Raw genomic sequence first — 16,680 nt, 5'->3', positions numbered from 1 at the left:
AGAGAAAAAGTTGTTACTAGTTGTTAAAAGTTGTTGTCTCTAAGAGTTTTCAGTCTTATTTCGAGGCACAAAAATGGCCGAATTGAATGAAACTACAATTAGTGTTCCAAGGATTCTTGGATGGAAGACACACAGAAGCAATGTCTCAGGTGAAAGCACAGAATAATTTTATAGAATTGACGTATTCATGCCCTGAATTGAAAGTTTTATTTTCTGAATCAAAGAACATCTCTTAAAGCACAAGCACATTTTGAAAGGGTTTCACTGCTTGCTTCATACTTATTCAGAGAATAGTGAAGAAAATAAAGAGATGAAAGAGACGTTTTTGAAGTTGATTGAAGTTTATGAAGAAGATTTGGAAAACAACAACTTAAACGTGTTAATGGCAGAAATGGAAGTTTGGCAAGCTTTTCTCCAACGAAACAAGGTACACCAAGTCAATGCAATTGATTTTCTCAATATATGTGATAAAACAATCTTTCCAAACATCCATATCCTTCTTAAGATTTTCATCAGTAGACCTGTATCGACCAGCACAGCAGAGCGCTCCTTTTCCACTCTTCGGAGAATCAAGTCATACCTCAGAAACACGATGTATGAGAGTAGTAGTCTAAATGGCTTAGCCAATCTCAATATTCACAGGGAAATTCTAGTTGACACAGACAGTGTGTTATCCATACTGACGAAGATCCAAAGAAGACATAATTTTGTTTTGTAAGACAGCTGATATAAAACGATTTTGTCAAAATAAAACCTAAAATATTATTTAATCTGCTGGGTTTTATCATTCATTCCTATAGTCCCTACTCAAAACTTGCATTGAAACAGCTAAAATAAAGTTAAAGTAATGACTTAAAATACCGGTTTTCTATGGAAGTTTTTGAAAAGTATTCCGTTGGTTGGTCCAGGGACCCCCGGTCAGCCCCCCCCCCCATAATTATTTTCTGAGTGCGCCACTGCTTGGAACAAATCAATCGATGAACTTCTTATTGAACACGTTTGTTGATTATGTTTGCTTGTGTCTGTGTAAATAAACATCTTGAACGACGTAGTTATTATAATCGGTCCAGTGAAACTAAACATTAAGTTGTTAGTGAAATATAAACTCAACATTCATATATAAAGAAATCCGCTCCTATGGAGTATCGAAGACCCAAGAAAATGTAACGGAACTCTGTACTTAACTGACTGTAACTATAGTTCTCTTTGGCATTGTGACTACAAAATCGATAAATTTCTTCTTTAGATTCAAAGTAATCTATATACCAAGTTTCAAGTCTCTAGGGCCATTCTATAAAGACTTATCCCACAGAGTGGCAGACAGTCAGACAACGGCACTATTATAAGAAGGACCCACCTTTAATAAAAATCAATATGATATAATTGTGTACATATTAAATTAAATTATTAATCTAGTTTGTAACATAAAGAATTAAAGGTTTATATTTTTTGTAAATTTTTGACTTTGTGGAATATTAAGCTTACAAGGTTGAATGAGGCGATAAATTCTAGACTTAGAGATGACTGAGTCAGTGGGGTCCTTCGCATTTATATACACAGATTACACAGCTATAAGTCTAGTTAAGTGGCCCTAGGGGCTAGAAAGGGGTCATTACTTCTATTATTACTCATCACCTATACACCTCCTCTACCTCTTCTATAACGAGATACGCCTGTTTCAGATCAGTATGGATTGTCTCTTACAGACTGTCACATTCTAAGAGTAAGAAATAAGTGTTACTCCGCTTTATACAATAGTTCATTATGCAACATACACAATTTTATTCTTACTCCAAAAATAGTGTTTTTCTACTCCAATATTTACATTGTGTTCAGTGTTTCGATAGCGACAATTTTCACTACATTGTAATGCGATGTGTGTGTGTACGTGTGTTCACTGGAAACTTTTAAGTGGAAATAAGTAAGCGGACTTATTTAATTTTAGAAATAAGTGTTAAAGGGAGCTGAAGGAATGTATTACAAATCATACATGGAATTAAGAAACAATAACAATATTGTTGTTTTATGTGTGAGTTATTATTGTTTTACTATTAACAATGTTTATTCTAGATTAAACATGTTTGAATGTTTAGTAATATACTGTATTGAATCGACAACTGAAATGCATTTCAAACATCTTTTTAATCAACGTAATGAAACGGTTTAAACCTGTAAAGTTTAATTGTACTCGATTCTGCAATAATCTCGATGCAATAAACTTTCCAATTTTGAAAATCAACAGCGTACCTAGAAATAGTATATGTTATCTACTTTATAACTTTTCCACTGAAGAAAACAGATCGTTTGGAAAAAACCAAAATGTGTGCAGAAAATTACAGCTATATGAACGAAATACAATTTAGAGACTAATAAAAGACTCTTGCCCTATTAAAAGTTGTTATAAACAACAAAAACATGTTTAGTGAAAGGGAATCAGATTATTTGGGCGGTGGTATGGAGGGATTGCAGAGTATATGGTTTGATAGCTTTTTGTCTGCCCAAACAATTTGGTGAGGATCCAGCAGAAGCGGGGACGAGTGTGCAAACTCAGCACGGCCCCCCACCCCTCACACCACCCACCCCACCACCACACCCCACGACCCCACATCGCTGTCACAGACACCATATCTCATGCCGCTCTGGTAGCCCTGCCTGGCCTGCTAGCCTGTTTACTACCCGGTATCATCGTCTCGTTGTCCTGCCCGTTCCTTATCTTATCACGGTAACAGTTCGCACGGGTGTTCTGGACAACTCTAACCCCACCCCACCCCCTCAAACGCTTGCAGCCAAGACACTATCTGATCTTGCGAAACAGAGCCTGACAGCCCTGTCCAATTTGTATTTATGTCACATCAAAGGTGGTAAGGAAGTTAACCCGTCCGTAACCTGACCATTGTTTCACTTGCTTAGCCGAGTGGTAAAGAAATAGTTGGTATGTGGTGGAAGAAGTAGGCCTGAGGTCATAGAAGAATCCGAGTAGCCCGGCAATACGACCGTTGTTAGGAAGTAATTAAAATGTATTTTTAATTGTCTTCTATGACTTTATCTATAAATGGTAAACCTGAATAGATTTACCGTGCAAGAAATTATAGTGATACATCTGTGTTGATGTAAATCTACCAAAAACATACAATTTTACTTAGGTCTTTTCGAAAAATGCAAAACGCTAATGGTTTCTAAGTCGTAAACCATCGTAGAATTTATTAATGTTGAATAAATTAAAAAATTACACTACGAGGCCCTTTGAGGAAAACCGTTTATATACGGCTCCAAAATATTTTCAAACTTTAATTATTTTGGTGTATAAACAATAAAGCAATGCTTCCACTTCATCTTATTGATCGATGCCATTTTCAGTTAATGAAGAAATACATGAATCATAAATGTAATCTTGTTTCATACTTATTGCTAGATTCTTGTATAAAGTAACTACTCCTTATGTGTAAAATCCATTCTATATAGATACCAAAAGCACTGATTAACAAAATTCTTAAGCATTCAACTTTTTTAAATTTACTATTTATTTTAATGTGTGTTGAGTAATTTATACATAAGTGCGTTATTTCAGTGTTTATGTACTAGTGGTAGTATTTTAAAGATCCTTTCCTCATAAGATTCATCTCTTCCTTACTATCCGCTTCATACCCACGCCTAGCAAAATAAAATACTTACTTTTGGTTATTTACGTTTACAGTATTAACACGGGCATTAACAACCATGTGTATTTATTGCATCAGCTTTCCAAACAAACATTTCTGTTCAACGTTTCGACAGACAAATGTAACATAGTTTAATATCTTTTAAATTGTGTGTTAATTAATTTCCTTATTTTTAATGATAATCGCCTAGTTAAGTTATTACCTTGTTGGAATATTGTATCATGATCAAAATGTATACCTAAAACGTGTATAACAGGAAGAAACACAGTTTCTGTGTACCACCAACTTTCACGTAAGAATATTCTAAAGGTCTTCATCGATTAATAATACTTATTCTTCAATATTCTTGGAATTGTTTCATGTTTTTGTGTACCTGCAAAATGTGAGTTAGTGAATTCTTATACGTTTTATGAATTTTATGTATGGGACGTATCAATTCATGTTAAAATAAATGTACTTTGATATCCGCTTAAAATTACGAATGAATCAGTATCAATTTACAACAGTCAGTATTCCTTATCTGAATTTAATATATGGAAATTTAATATTCTCTGGCAGGACTACAGTTGCGCGGCATGGTGGTAGCGTCGCATCGCCTTCCGATGAACTGTAGGCAATTCAAATACGTATGTAGTTTGCCTAAGGAACGCCGTACTAAGTGCCACCAGCTGCTTGTAAACTTTAACAAGAAACAGTTAAGTTTCTAGAAAGAGTCGCTTATAGTAATTAACGTTGAAAATAAAAGCAGTACCAGCTTAGTTCTAACATGTTCTCATCTAATATCTGCTTTGTATCAAAATATATATTTACTAACTTAATATATATATATATATATATATATATATATATATATATATATATATATAATATATATATATATATATATAATATATATATATATATAATTGTGGTTATCTTAGTGGAACTTACCTGTTGTTAAAATTAACTGATTTTTAGTTTTCCTTTTAACGTTTGATGATATTTGCGAAAACGAGTAAACACACAGGGAATAATAACATAAGAAAAATAAAATAAAAATAAAATTAAAAAAACAAAATAAAATAAAAATATATAAAATATTAATAGTTTAGCTTCTAGAATAGAATGGCACGAATTGTATTCTTATGTAGCCTAATAATTATGAAAAAATATTTTTAACAGTACGTATATACTCAAACGTTAAATCGTATTTCTGCAGTTTGCACCTAAAACAAGTATATTTTTTTTAACAAAAAGCTCAATTCTTTTATTTTACGTACATTTTATACGTTTCACTTTTTTAAAATTTACCATTATACCATTTAATAAGCACTATGCATGCGTTTTGAATGCAGTTTTGAAAAGGCTCGTATATTTTTCTCGTGTTTTTTGCAAGACTGATATTAATTACATAAAGTAACTCTGTTGGTTAAACTAAGTCTTAATCATAATTTTAGTGAGACACCATTACAACCAATAACTAATAAGATAGAAAACACAAGTTTTTAGGCAAAGCGTTGGTTTTAAAGTTAACTGGTAATTAGTTTTGAAGAATATTGTTGACATTTGGCTCTATATTCCACTCATTTGTCTTGAATATTAAGAAGTCAGTACCAATGTTGTGTTATTTGTTGTTCTTTGCAACCTAACAATACACAAAATATACTGGATGTTTCATTACACATTATATTAAGGGATTAATTATAAGTATAAAGCAACCCAAAAAGAGCGTTTATTTATTCAAAACAGATTTAGTATTATGTTTGTTTGTGTTTAAACATTACTTTATAAACAATTTAAAAGAGTTCAACTAAGCTTTTTAAAATAGCTGCCGTCGAAGTGTTTCAAAATACAGTACTTTAAAATAAGTAATTTTATAAAGCAATTACAAACCTAAATGTTTTAGTAAATTTGTTGTAAAATACGATAATACCTTGGTCCCTGAAATTTGACAAAAAATGTGAAAAGAAGTTATAACAGTTTTAATCTAACCGGGTGCTCCCTCTTGTAGGTTTTTATAAGATCAACTAACAATACAACAATTAACAAACAACAAAAGCTGAATATTAACAGCAAATATTTGAAATTTGCGGTAATATTTACAGTAACCACAATAATTTGAAGCAAAATAAATAACACTTGTCCGTCTGTGACATCTGATCGAAGTGCTGCTCTCCGACCACATTATTCTTTCTGCATGTGGTTATCGTTCACGATCTGCGCGATGCATTTAATCATCGATTCTTTCAGACGTGCCGTACTTTGGCATCATCTTGCCTAAAGCGTAAATCTAGCATAAAGCATAAGTCTTGCATAAAGAACCCATGCATAAAGAAAACACTCAAGCGAACTGAGGTCAGAAAAGCGTGGAGGTCATTGCAGTGTTTACAACACACAATCCACTGCTGGGCATAAACAGTATTTAAACAATTCTTTGCCATTTTTTAATGTTCTAGGGCTCTATGTACCTTTAGTAACCAAGGTAGTAACATTTGGTTCTTGCAAATAGAGCCCTAGAACATTAAAAAATGGCAAAGAATTGTTTAAATACTGTTTATGCCCAGCAGTGGATTGTGTGTTGTAAACACTGCAATGACCTCCACGCTTTTCTGACCTCAGTTCGCTTGAGTGTTTTCTTTATGCATGGGTTCTTTATGCAAGACTTGTGCTTTATGCTAGATTTACGCTTTAGGCAAGATGATGCCAAAGTACGGCACGTCTGAAAGAATCGATGATTAAATGCATCGCGCAGATCGTGAACGATAACCACATGCAGAAAGAATAATGTGGTCGGAGAGCAGCACTTCGATCAGATGTCACAGACGGACAAGTGTTATTTATTTTGCTTCAAATTATTGTGGTTACTGTAAATATTACCGCAAATTTCAAATATTTGCTGTTAATATTCAGCTTTTGTTGTTTGTTAATTGTTGTATTGTTAGTTGATCTTATAAAAACCTACAAGAGGGAGCACCCGGTTAGATTAAAACTGTTATAACTTCTTTTCACATTTTTTGTCAAATTTCAGGGACCAAGGTATTATCGTATTTTACAACAAATTTACTAAAACATTTAGGTTTGTAATTGCTTTATAAAATTACTTATTTTAAAGTACTGTATTTTGAAACACTTCGACGGCAGCTATTTTAAAAAGCTTAGTTGAACTCTTTTAAATTGTTTATAAAGTAATGTTTAAACACAAACAAACATAATACTAAATCTGTTTTGAATAAATAAACGCTCTTTTTGGGTTGCTTTATACTTATAATTAATCCCTTAATATAATGTGTAATGAAACATCCAGTATATTTTGTTTTTGTTAGGTTGCAAAGAACAACAAATAACACAACATTGGTACTGACTTCTTAATATTCAAGACAAATGAGTGGAATATAGAGCCAAATGTCAACAATATTCTTCAAAACTAATTACCAGTTAACTTTAAAACCAACGCTTTGCCTAAAAACTTGTGTTTGGTGGATGACTTCTTACACTTCTTCTTAGATTAGCCCAGTGCATGTTCCTCGAATTCTAGTGTCGAACTGTCCTAAGCCATCCAGTGTCTCTCACCGAACTCAGGGGTTAAGGTAACTGATTTTAAAAGAATCTCTCTTCCTTAATTCATTTAGACATACACAAAATGTTCATGGAAACAATTCATAGTTTGCAGGAGAATTTCTATGACCAGAAAACGATCCATTATATAATTTCGAGTCGCCACCTTAGATTTTGGGTTCATATCTTGTCATTTAATTGTAAAAAATTGTTGGTTTTTACAATTAAATAATACTTATTACTGATAAAATAAGAAGCCTAATTACTAAGGGTCCCTTAATTGTATCTAGTCTTACATATTTTGTACAGTTTGGTAGCTATAATAATTAATGATAAGGAACATTCAATAAACGACTATATTCGTTGTTTCAAATTAAAGCGATAACCACAGAGTAATCCTAATATAGAAGCAGCAAGTCTACCATTTAATTTGTGAGATCTGAAAATCTGGGATACCACTGAGCCATAGCAAATTGTTAACAACCCCAACCTTTTTAGTATTCAAGTATTGAAAACTTTATGTAGACGACCACGAAAGACAAGTGTTTCTCAAATATTGAAGCTTTATGTTCCTAAACGCTGCAACTCGGCATGATTATGAAATTCAAGGAAAGATTCCGAATTACGGGTACAAATATTTTAACTTTAAGTATGTCTATAATATGTACATCAGTATGGGTTCATCTACCTTATACTGTATCTACTTTCCCCCTTATACTGTTTGATAAGGTCCTCGCACAGGCCAGTTGCGCATGAGTATGAGTAGAATACGAAAAAGAAACCGGCCCCTTCTTTAAAAAACATGTTACTATGAAATAATAACTTAAGTATCCGACAATGGGTAACAAAGTTTTGAAACGCATAATCTAAAACCTCTTCGTAGAATTACATTCCAGATATAGAATAAGTGCAACATTTTGTATGCTGAAATAATACAATATTGTAAAAAAACTAATTTAAGAGTCGTAAATCTAGTTAATGTAACATGTTGTAATTAACATGGATAGAACAAGTTAAAATAGAATCTAACTTTAAATTTAACCAATTGAAGTATTTAACTGTTACATCTAATAAAATTAGATAAAAGCATGGGAAGTAGTAAAGTAATAAATTAGACTACTTTTCTAATGTTAAATGGAAATTCTTAAGAACCATGCAGTAAACAGTGACGGAGAGGACCTTTCAGAGATAACAAACAACAGCTGCTCTGCAGGTCCTAATTTTTGAAAAAACCTCTTATTGGTTTTATATCCTTGTAATGTTCTTTGGTAAACACTAGATTCTAATTCGGACAATAGTTAGGCTGACATGTGAACTAAAGTATCTCATAAACATCAAATTGATAAGTCAGTCTGTACCAACCACTACCGATTGCTTGTTATCAAACTGTAACAGCAAACCGCCTATCTTACATGATGCTGTAGGTAAAAGGTTCTACACCGTATTATAAAAACTATATAATTGATGATATTTTTCAATACGTTTGCCAACTATAACATACATCACTTGAGACAACCACTATGAGTGAACACTAAAATACATGCCTATGAACAGAAGTACTACAGTGTTCCAGATGTTGGTAACAATCTTTAATGGTTTAATCCGTCAATCTATGTATGTTTTAACGACAATAAATGTCCATAAAAACGTTTCTGTCTTATATTTAACGTAAAGTGATAGCTACGGTCTAAAGGTACAGCCAATTTTGTCACATGAGCAAATGTCCTGTCATCTTGACCTATTCTTGCGTATAGTCGTGATGACGCTATCACTGACATACATTTCTGGTTATAACTGAAGACAGTGGCGATTGTGTTTTGCGGTGAGAGTGTAAAAGTTGTAAAAGTAAAAGTGACTTGACTATTTTTTTTTTTAATTCTACTATGTAAAGTTTCCGTTTCCGTATGTTTACAAAAAATCTTAGTCAAATAAAGGCATTAATTGATTTTTTAACTGGCTAAATAATGATAGCTCCGGTAGTTCAGATCGTGTCGCACCCTCTTCAGAGGATGAGAATGTGCTTCCTAAACTACCTAACAGCTTGAAACTTCAAGATTTAATATTTGACCCTGTGAGTCATGCACGGAGTTCCTCACCGGGATCGTAATCAGTGTTTTGATGGTTTGGGAAGTTAATAGGTAAAACAACAATTTGATGTCACCACCTATTGACTAGGAGTCTTGGATTTTCCCGTTGTGAAGTTAGATTCAGTCATGACGAAGAGGTTGGCATTCTTCCTTAATAATAAAGATATTCATCTGAAGAAGCTGAAACTGGCTCGTGAAGAGAAATCAAAGTGGTAGAATCCTAAATGCGGAGGTCGGGTCCTTCCTCCCAAGCAACTCGAAGCATTTTAAACGCTGAAGATTCGAGTGTGAATATTTTTAACTCAAGTGCATTTTGAGAATTAAGAAAAGTTCTTTCTATTTAACTTTAAGATCACTGTTAACAAAAAATATAAAATAGATATTGCCAAAAGTTTTATATGTTTGGTGAGTTGGAGAAAAATAAATTACATGCAGTGACAAACTAATTAGATTTATAAACTGCAACACAGAAGTGTTCATAAAGCTATAAATAAATTATGATTTTCATAAACTTATTACATTTTAGAAATAACACTAGCGGCCAAACCACTTAATTCAGATAGTTTCATACTTGCATATATCGTAGATGCGTCAGTAACCGTGTGTGGGTTAAAACAACAGTAGCTTCATCTTAGGGTATGAACATCTAAGAAGTTTTGCTGATTGGTTGTCCTAAAACAACAAAATTATAACACAAAAAGAAGCGAATGGATGAAAAAGATGAATGATTGTTATGGGAAAGAAAGAGATGCGTACGGTAGAATTTGCTAAATTTGAAAAGGAGTGAGAAAAGAAAAAAAAAAACATACAGCAGAGTGGCTAGTGGGAAGCAATCACCCAGAGAACCTTTGTTTATTTTCTCTTGTGTTTCAGTCGAGATGCAGGTTCTCTCTCCCACCCCTACCATTCTTGCCTCAAGCGATACACTCTTGTTTAAATAGTCTTTTAATTAGAGGCGCTTAAAAATTTAACGCTCGAAAAACATTCATTCTTTTATCACCTATCAAAGGAACATCCGTGGAATAACGAATATAAAATCTGATTACATCCGGAAGACCGGTGTGGAATATTTTCTGGCTTCTGAGTCCAGTTTGTGAGCTCCCATCATCAATTCTTCCGGAAAATGCGGCCTCCTTGCTGAGCACATATCCTGCGGCGCACGAGATAACAATGAATCTCCGCTTCATATTTTGATGTTTGATTTAAAGATTATATTTACAAGCTAAAATTGTTTGGTTTACTTCTAATACGAATTAGATTGCGTTTAAAACCAATGCGCGTCTCTTACTCTCGTTATCTACGTTCGTCTTTCAGTGAACAATCTGAAGTGATGTATTATTGTAAGTAGTGCAAGTATTTAAGGTTAATTAATTATAAAAATCTCTTTACACTTCTATATATCTTGAGTATATTCAGATATAAAAAGTGCAGATATTTTTGTTATTATATAAATGTATATAATCTGCTTCAGGTATGTTCCTATACCAATTTACTAATTTTATTATTTGACAAGTTTTAAATCAAACATCTAAGAAACATTTCAGATATTTATTAAAGTGGTAAATAATTTATGGAATAACTTACTGGTGATATCATTCGTCAACTTTTAAATGTTAAAATGAGTTAAATTTTAAGTCTTAATGTTTTATAACAACTCAAAAGTACACACAAACAACAGTCCCTAATTTAGATCTTCCAAAATAAAAACATATGGATTTGTAGTACAATTTAGATCAATTAAACATAAAAGAGATTTTGGAACCATCTCGCGATTATGTTTGTAGAATAATTTCTTATAAAAAAGAGTTGTCCGAATTTTGTTTTTGTTTTTCGTGAACTCTTAAGATGTGTCACAAGGAGTATATTTCCTGATTCTGAATAATCCTCGAACCAACAATGTAAGTCCATGCTGAGGGTTGATTTCATGTTATACACCAGAATCAATACATCGCAAGATGCATAAACGTGTGCTTTACAATACTAGGGATCTTAGTCGAGCTTTTTAAATTTATTTACATCCAGTAATTTCCTTAATAACAAAATTGAAAAAAATATGCTACAATTGTATCCAAATTGGGAATGGGACCGACTATTTTAATGAAAATAATTTAAATAGAATAAAATACACCAAATAGTAATCCCTTGAATTTATTCATTCCAAAACATACAGTTTCATACAATTGTATACTAGTTCAAATGTTTCATCCTAATGATTAGTTTATATTTTAACTGTAGCTCGACTCATGTAATATTTGGACTGAAAACTTAATCTTATCTGCCTAAATGTGCCATAAGAGATTAAAATCAAGCAAGCCATATAAACAATCTATAAATAAATAATGCTGTATACTATAAGTATACAAGGCTTCCAATAATCTAAAACGCAATAACAAAAGAATTACGACAAACTACCGTACGATGATGTCATCTTCCTGATATAAAGAACTAGCCCACTCAACCGCTTCTATACCATCCCTATACGACTGAAAATGATTTAATACTATTAAACATAATGTTTACTTAATATTTAAAATAAATTTCCCAGAGAGTAGTGTAATACTTATTTTTTTGCTTTAAACTGATGCGTTCCTTTAAAAAATATTAAAATAATAAAAACTAATTCATCCACTATACAAGTCCGTTTTTTATTATATTTCTTCGTATAAACATTAATATTAATTATAAATCACATTTAAAAGTAAAAACTCACAGTTCCCATAGTTAACTACCCGTACACGAATTACCACGATTCTCCATTTTAAAAGTGAAATATATTTGTATCACGTCTAAGCAAGCAGTTAACTGCTATTACCTTATATTATTAAGCTTTTACCTTAAGGTCCACTGATATTTAAAGAGTTGTATGAATATAAGGTCAACTTGTTTCCATTTATTGAATGGCAACAACAATATTAGTGTACACACAGTGGATGAGTTCACAAGCAACATAACAACAGCTTAACAGCCAATCCTCGAGTATATTGGCTAATCACTGTTGTCTGAACGACGCAACTCGTTCCTGTTGTCAAGGCTTTATGTGTTTTAAAAAGAGTAACACACAAGAAGTAAAGTTTCCACTTCTTGAGCGGACTCAAATAACGTTATTAAAACTACTAATTTTAAAGTTATTTGAAAATCACGTATATTAAAGTGTAATATCACAAATTAAAGAGTGATATGAATATCACAAAATATATTTTGTCATTCCTAGTCTAAACTCTAAAACAAAACAGGGTACAAATACCTTGAAATCGATGAAAAAAGAGAAATAAAATGTTCCTAAATGAATTCGAAAGAAATGTACTAGTAAAAAAACAATAAATATGAGTTCGAAGATCAGTGTGAAGAAATAAATAACATTTGTTTATTTTTCAGAACAACCAAATCATGAGTATTAACACAAAATTACTATTTTACTCTACATTTGAGTCATTACCATTTCTATATTCTACATTAACATTATTAATTATATCAGTATATACGAATCCAAAATTATTATTGCATATATGAATTCATAAAAGAACAACGAGATACACATAAATGTTTACCTCCTAAAATTATTATAAATGATCGCATATATTATTAACTTGTTTTTACTAGTTGTACGTTAATTTTGTAGTTTAATATAACATAGTAGCTTTTGTCCCCTAAGATCCTAAGACTTTATCCTCTAAGTGATTAAAACGTTTTTTTATAAATACTAACGTGTGTACAAATATTAAGCACTATCTGATACATTAATGTCCACTAGTTATTTTTTTTATGTTATCATTCCACTAAATCAAACTTTTTAGAAATAGACAAAAAACTGTATAATTTGTTACCAAACCATATCCAACAACTTAGCTTAAGACCTTTTAAAATGAAAATTAAATGTTTGTTGTTAGATTTCTGCTGTTACAATATTAAAGAGTTTGTTAGTTTAATAAATCAGGTAGATAGACTTAGTAGTTAGTCAAATAATCATTAAGCGTAAGCATAACGTTGTGTCGCATTTGTGAAAATGTTTACCACAATAAATTTTCTGATTCTGATTCACTTGAGAAACCTACGAATGAAATTTCAACTTTGATAATGATTACAACTTATTTTTAAATATACGAAACCAACGTTGTAGTTACAAATAAACTGTTGGCTGTAACTATGTTTAACAAATTACACAAAACTACAACGCATATGACATTAAATCAAGAGATAAAGACTATCAAGTCTAAATGGACTACATATTCATTTGAACGTCCAATAAAAATATTTTTGTTCTAAGTTTTACAAAATTAAAATCAAAGCAGTGATGTTATAATCTTAAAATAATGAATAATCCAAATTAACAACTAAACAATTAATAGTTACTATGCAAAAGTTAAAGCAGAACTGTGTTTTTTTTTTTTTTTTTTTTTTTTTTTTTTTTTTTTTTTTTTGAGTGGCAAGGTCAGTCGAAGACCTAATATCTATTGGATCCATTTATTTTAATTTAGAGATATATAAATGTAGTGGAAATACTCTGGCGCTTGTTTTCTCCTTCCTCTGAAAAATAATATTCTAGGTTCTATAAACAAAACCAAATTTGTGGTGAACATGCGTTTGGAAACGTTTCGCGGGCTATGGAAACATCCATCAAATGTACTTAAAATATGTATTTATCTTAGGACACTCAAATCCCATTTGAATGGTTATGCCAATGTTCTTTAATTCCCTACAAAGTACAAATTTACATATACATATTTATTTATTTATATGTACATTGACATATTTTATCTAATAAAGCTTGGTCCATGGTCTAAAAATGCCTATAAATAAACTTGAAGGTCGTGTATACTCTAGATGGTATGCGAAGGCTTTGTGGTGTATCCCGGCGTTGACTAAAAAGCATTGCACATTTTTTTCTGTTCGTGAATATAAAATGAACATCCGTTAGTTAAATATGTTCAAAACGAAATAAATTCTAGTCATGCAATTGATTAATGGTCATGGTGGGTTTGAGTGTGAGAATACAAAAAGGTACAACAGTAACAATTTAATACTTACGTCAACATCAAAACTACACAAGAAAAAACATTTGAAAATCTTGAGATGTCTCAGAAGAAATTCTAGATATATTTCTCATTTGTTCAAAATTTTTTTCCTGGGTTACAATTCCGCCATCATTTTCAATTCAAGTTTGTAAAGCTTTCTGGAAAGGCTACTATTCTATAATCCATTATGTATATTTAACTCAAGGAAGCCACCTTATAAAAGATTTAAAAAATAGTGCAAAGCTTTCTTTTAAATTTTAAATTCTATCGAACTTTAAGACAAATACATTACAGTGAGGTTGACGGGTTCAAATTTCAAATACAAAACATGCTTTCCTTACTCGATGTGAATTCAACTTAAAAAATGTACTAATTCTTTTATACGAAATTTGTTAATAACGTCTATACAATTCCAAAAGTACCTGTTTTTTATAGGTTCACTATGAACCTTCACATAAAGGTTGGATTTTGCAGACATAACATTATTTTAATAGTACGAACAAGCCCAGGACATTTTCGTTTAACTATATGATTTGTGTAGGTTCATAGTTCCTTTAAGGTGTATAATAATATGAAACTTCGTTGTTATTATTTTACTTCAGTATTGTCAGATACATGAAAGAAAACAAACAATAAAGGGTATGGAAATATGGAAGGAAAGGAATGTGAGGAGGTAAGGAAGCCGGTACCCACAGTACCTTCAGGTACTTGTTAAATAATTGTTCACCGCCGTCCGTCGTAAGCTTCCGAGTCCAAGCAATTCACTTATTAACTTACTCCGGAGCTGCGGTGATGACGCACAAATATTTTTAAACTCGACTTTGCAACTTGCCAAGCAGTAAACCAGTGTATAGTGGAAGCGAAAGAGATACGTATATTCCAATGGCATGCGCTGTAACATGGGGAAAGTCTGTAGAACGCCTTAGTAGCTTCATAACTGACAAGCTAACGAGGAGATCCTAAGATATCAAATTTTTGAACGTTACTATATTAAATAGAAAAGTATAATAAAACTGAAGAAAAGAAAGAACGGAATGTTGGGTTATTAGCTTTGATTACAGATGGATGAAAATTTAGAAATAGTGTAAGAACCACCTCTCCAAATAAATTTAAAATCATGTTTTGGTGTAATAAAAATATGTTTTCTTACATTAGGAACTTGAAGAGTTTGCATATTCTTATTTTATTTAAAGTTCGTTATTCTTTTAGTGGCAATCCATCGCCGCACGTTTTATAATTTAAATACTTTTTTATGCATAAAATTACTTGACCCTAACGGAGAGGATAGATTTAAATCCTGGAAATGTAGTTTTATACATTTTGCAACATATAACGATAGGAAATGTCCAAAATCCGATTACTTCTTCATATTCTTTCAATTATTAAACCCTAACTTTCCACAAACATTGGACGTATTTTTTCATTTTAATGCTATTATACAAACAGTTTTCGTCAGGAGTATTAAGTAGTGACATACAGTTGTTTAAATCTACTTGGTATGCTTATACTATTTGTGTTGTTTCTGAGGCGGAATGTTGGTAAGAAGTGAATTATATGTTTTTGTACATGAGTAAATATTTTATATTTTTGCCATAGACTGTATTTTGACGTTTAAAATATTAAGCAGAGTCTTAGTTAATTTACTTTTTTGGGAGATGGGGCACAGACAATTAAACATGGCTTTATCGAATGGTCATGTTGCGATCACTTCTACGGCCACTCATCGGAGGAATAATGATATTTATATCCGAACAATGATCAATAACTTATCTTAATAAATTCCTAGTATGTCATTTTGAATATATATTTTTTTAATCTAAGTATTTTTTTTTTTTTTTTTTTTAACCGATTGATAATTTCCAATACTATTTGTAGGCAATAGACTTGTAAAGCTGTTATAATAAAACTATTTACAATATCCTTTAGTTAAGATATTTGATCGTTAATTTGGTTCAAAATGCATCAATATATACCGTACGTCAAACGCAGAGCACCCATCTCGTCCATCAATCTGAGAGAAGAGTACCCCCAAGATGTAGCCTACACGTCTAGTAAAAACTCCTTGTTAGTTTACCTTCACACCGTCGTTCCGGGTTTGATGAGAGAATGTTCACGTACAGTTCGGAGCTCCTGTTTAATTCAGCTGGGTGTCCGGGCTACAACACAGATAGCTAAAGTAAATGGGCCTCAAAAGGTAAACGACAGTATTCAACAATACCTGTCCCCTCTGTCTCCACCCTGCCACTGCTGAGTCTCTCTTATGGGTTTCCTTATATTGCGCAAATATTGTGGTTTCTTACTTGAAGAACCTATCTATAGTATGATGTGTATTATGTATCTGTATAGTTTATTGCTATGTTATAGTTTAAAATAGTTTTACCGCTATCT

This window comes from Homalodisca vitripennis, chromosome X (genome assembly GCF_021130785.1).
Source record: "Homalodisca vitripennis isolate AUS2020 chromosome X, UT_GWSS_2.1, whole genome shotgun sequence".
Classification (NCBI taxonomy): Eukaryota; Metazoa; Arthropoda; class Insecta; order Hemiptera; family Cicadellidae; genus Homalodisca; species Homalodisca vitripennis.
Note: the sequence above shows the minus strand (reverse complement) of the source record.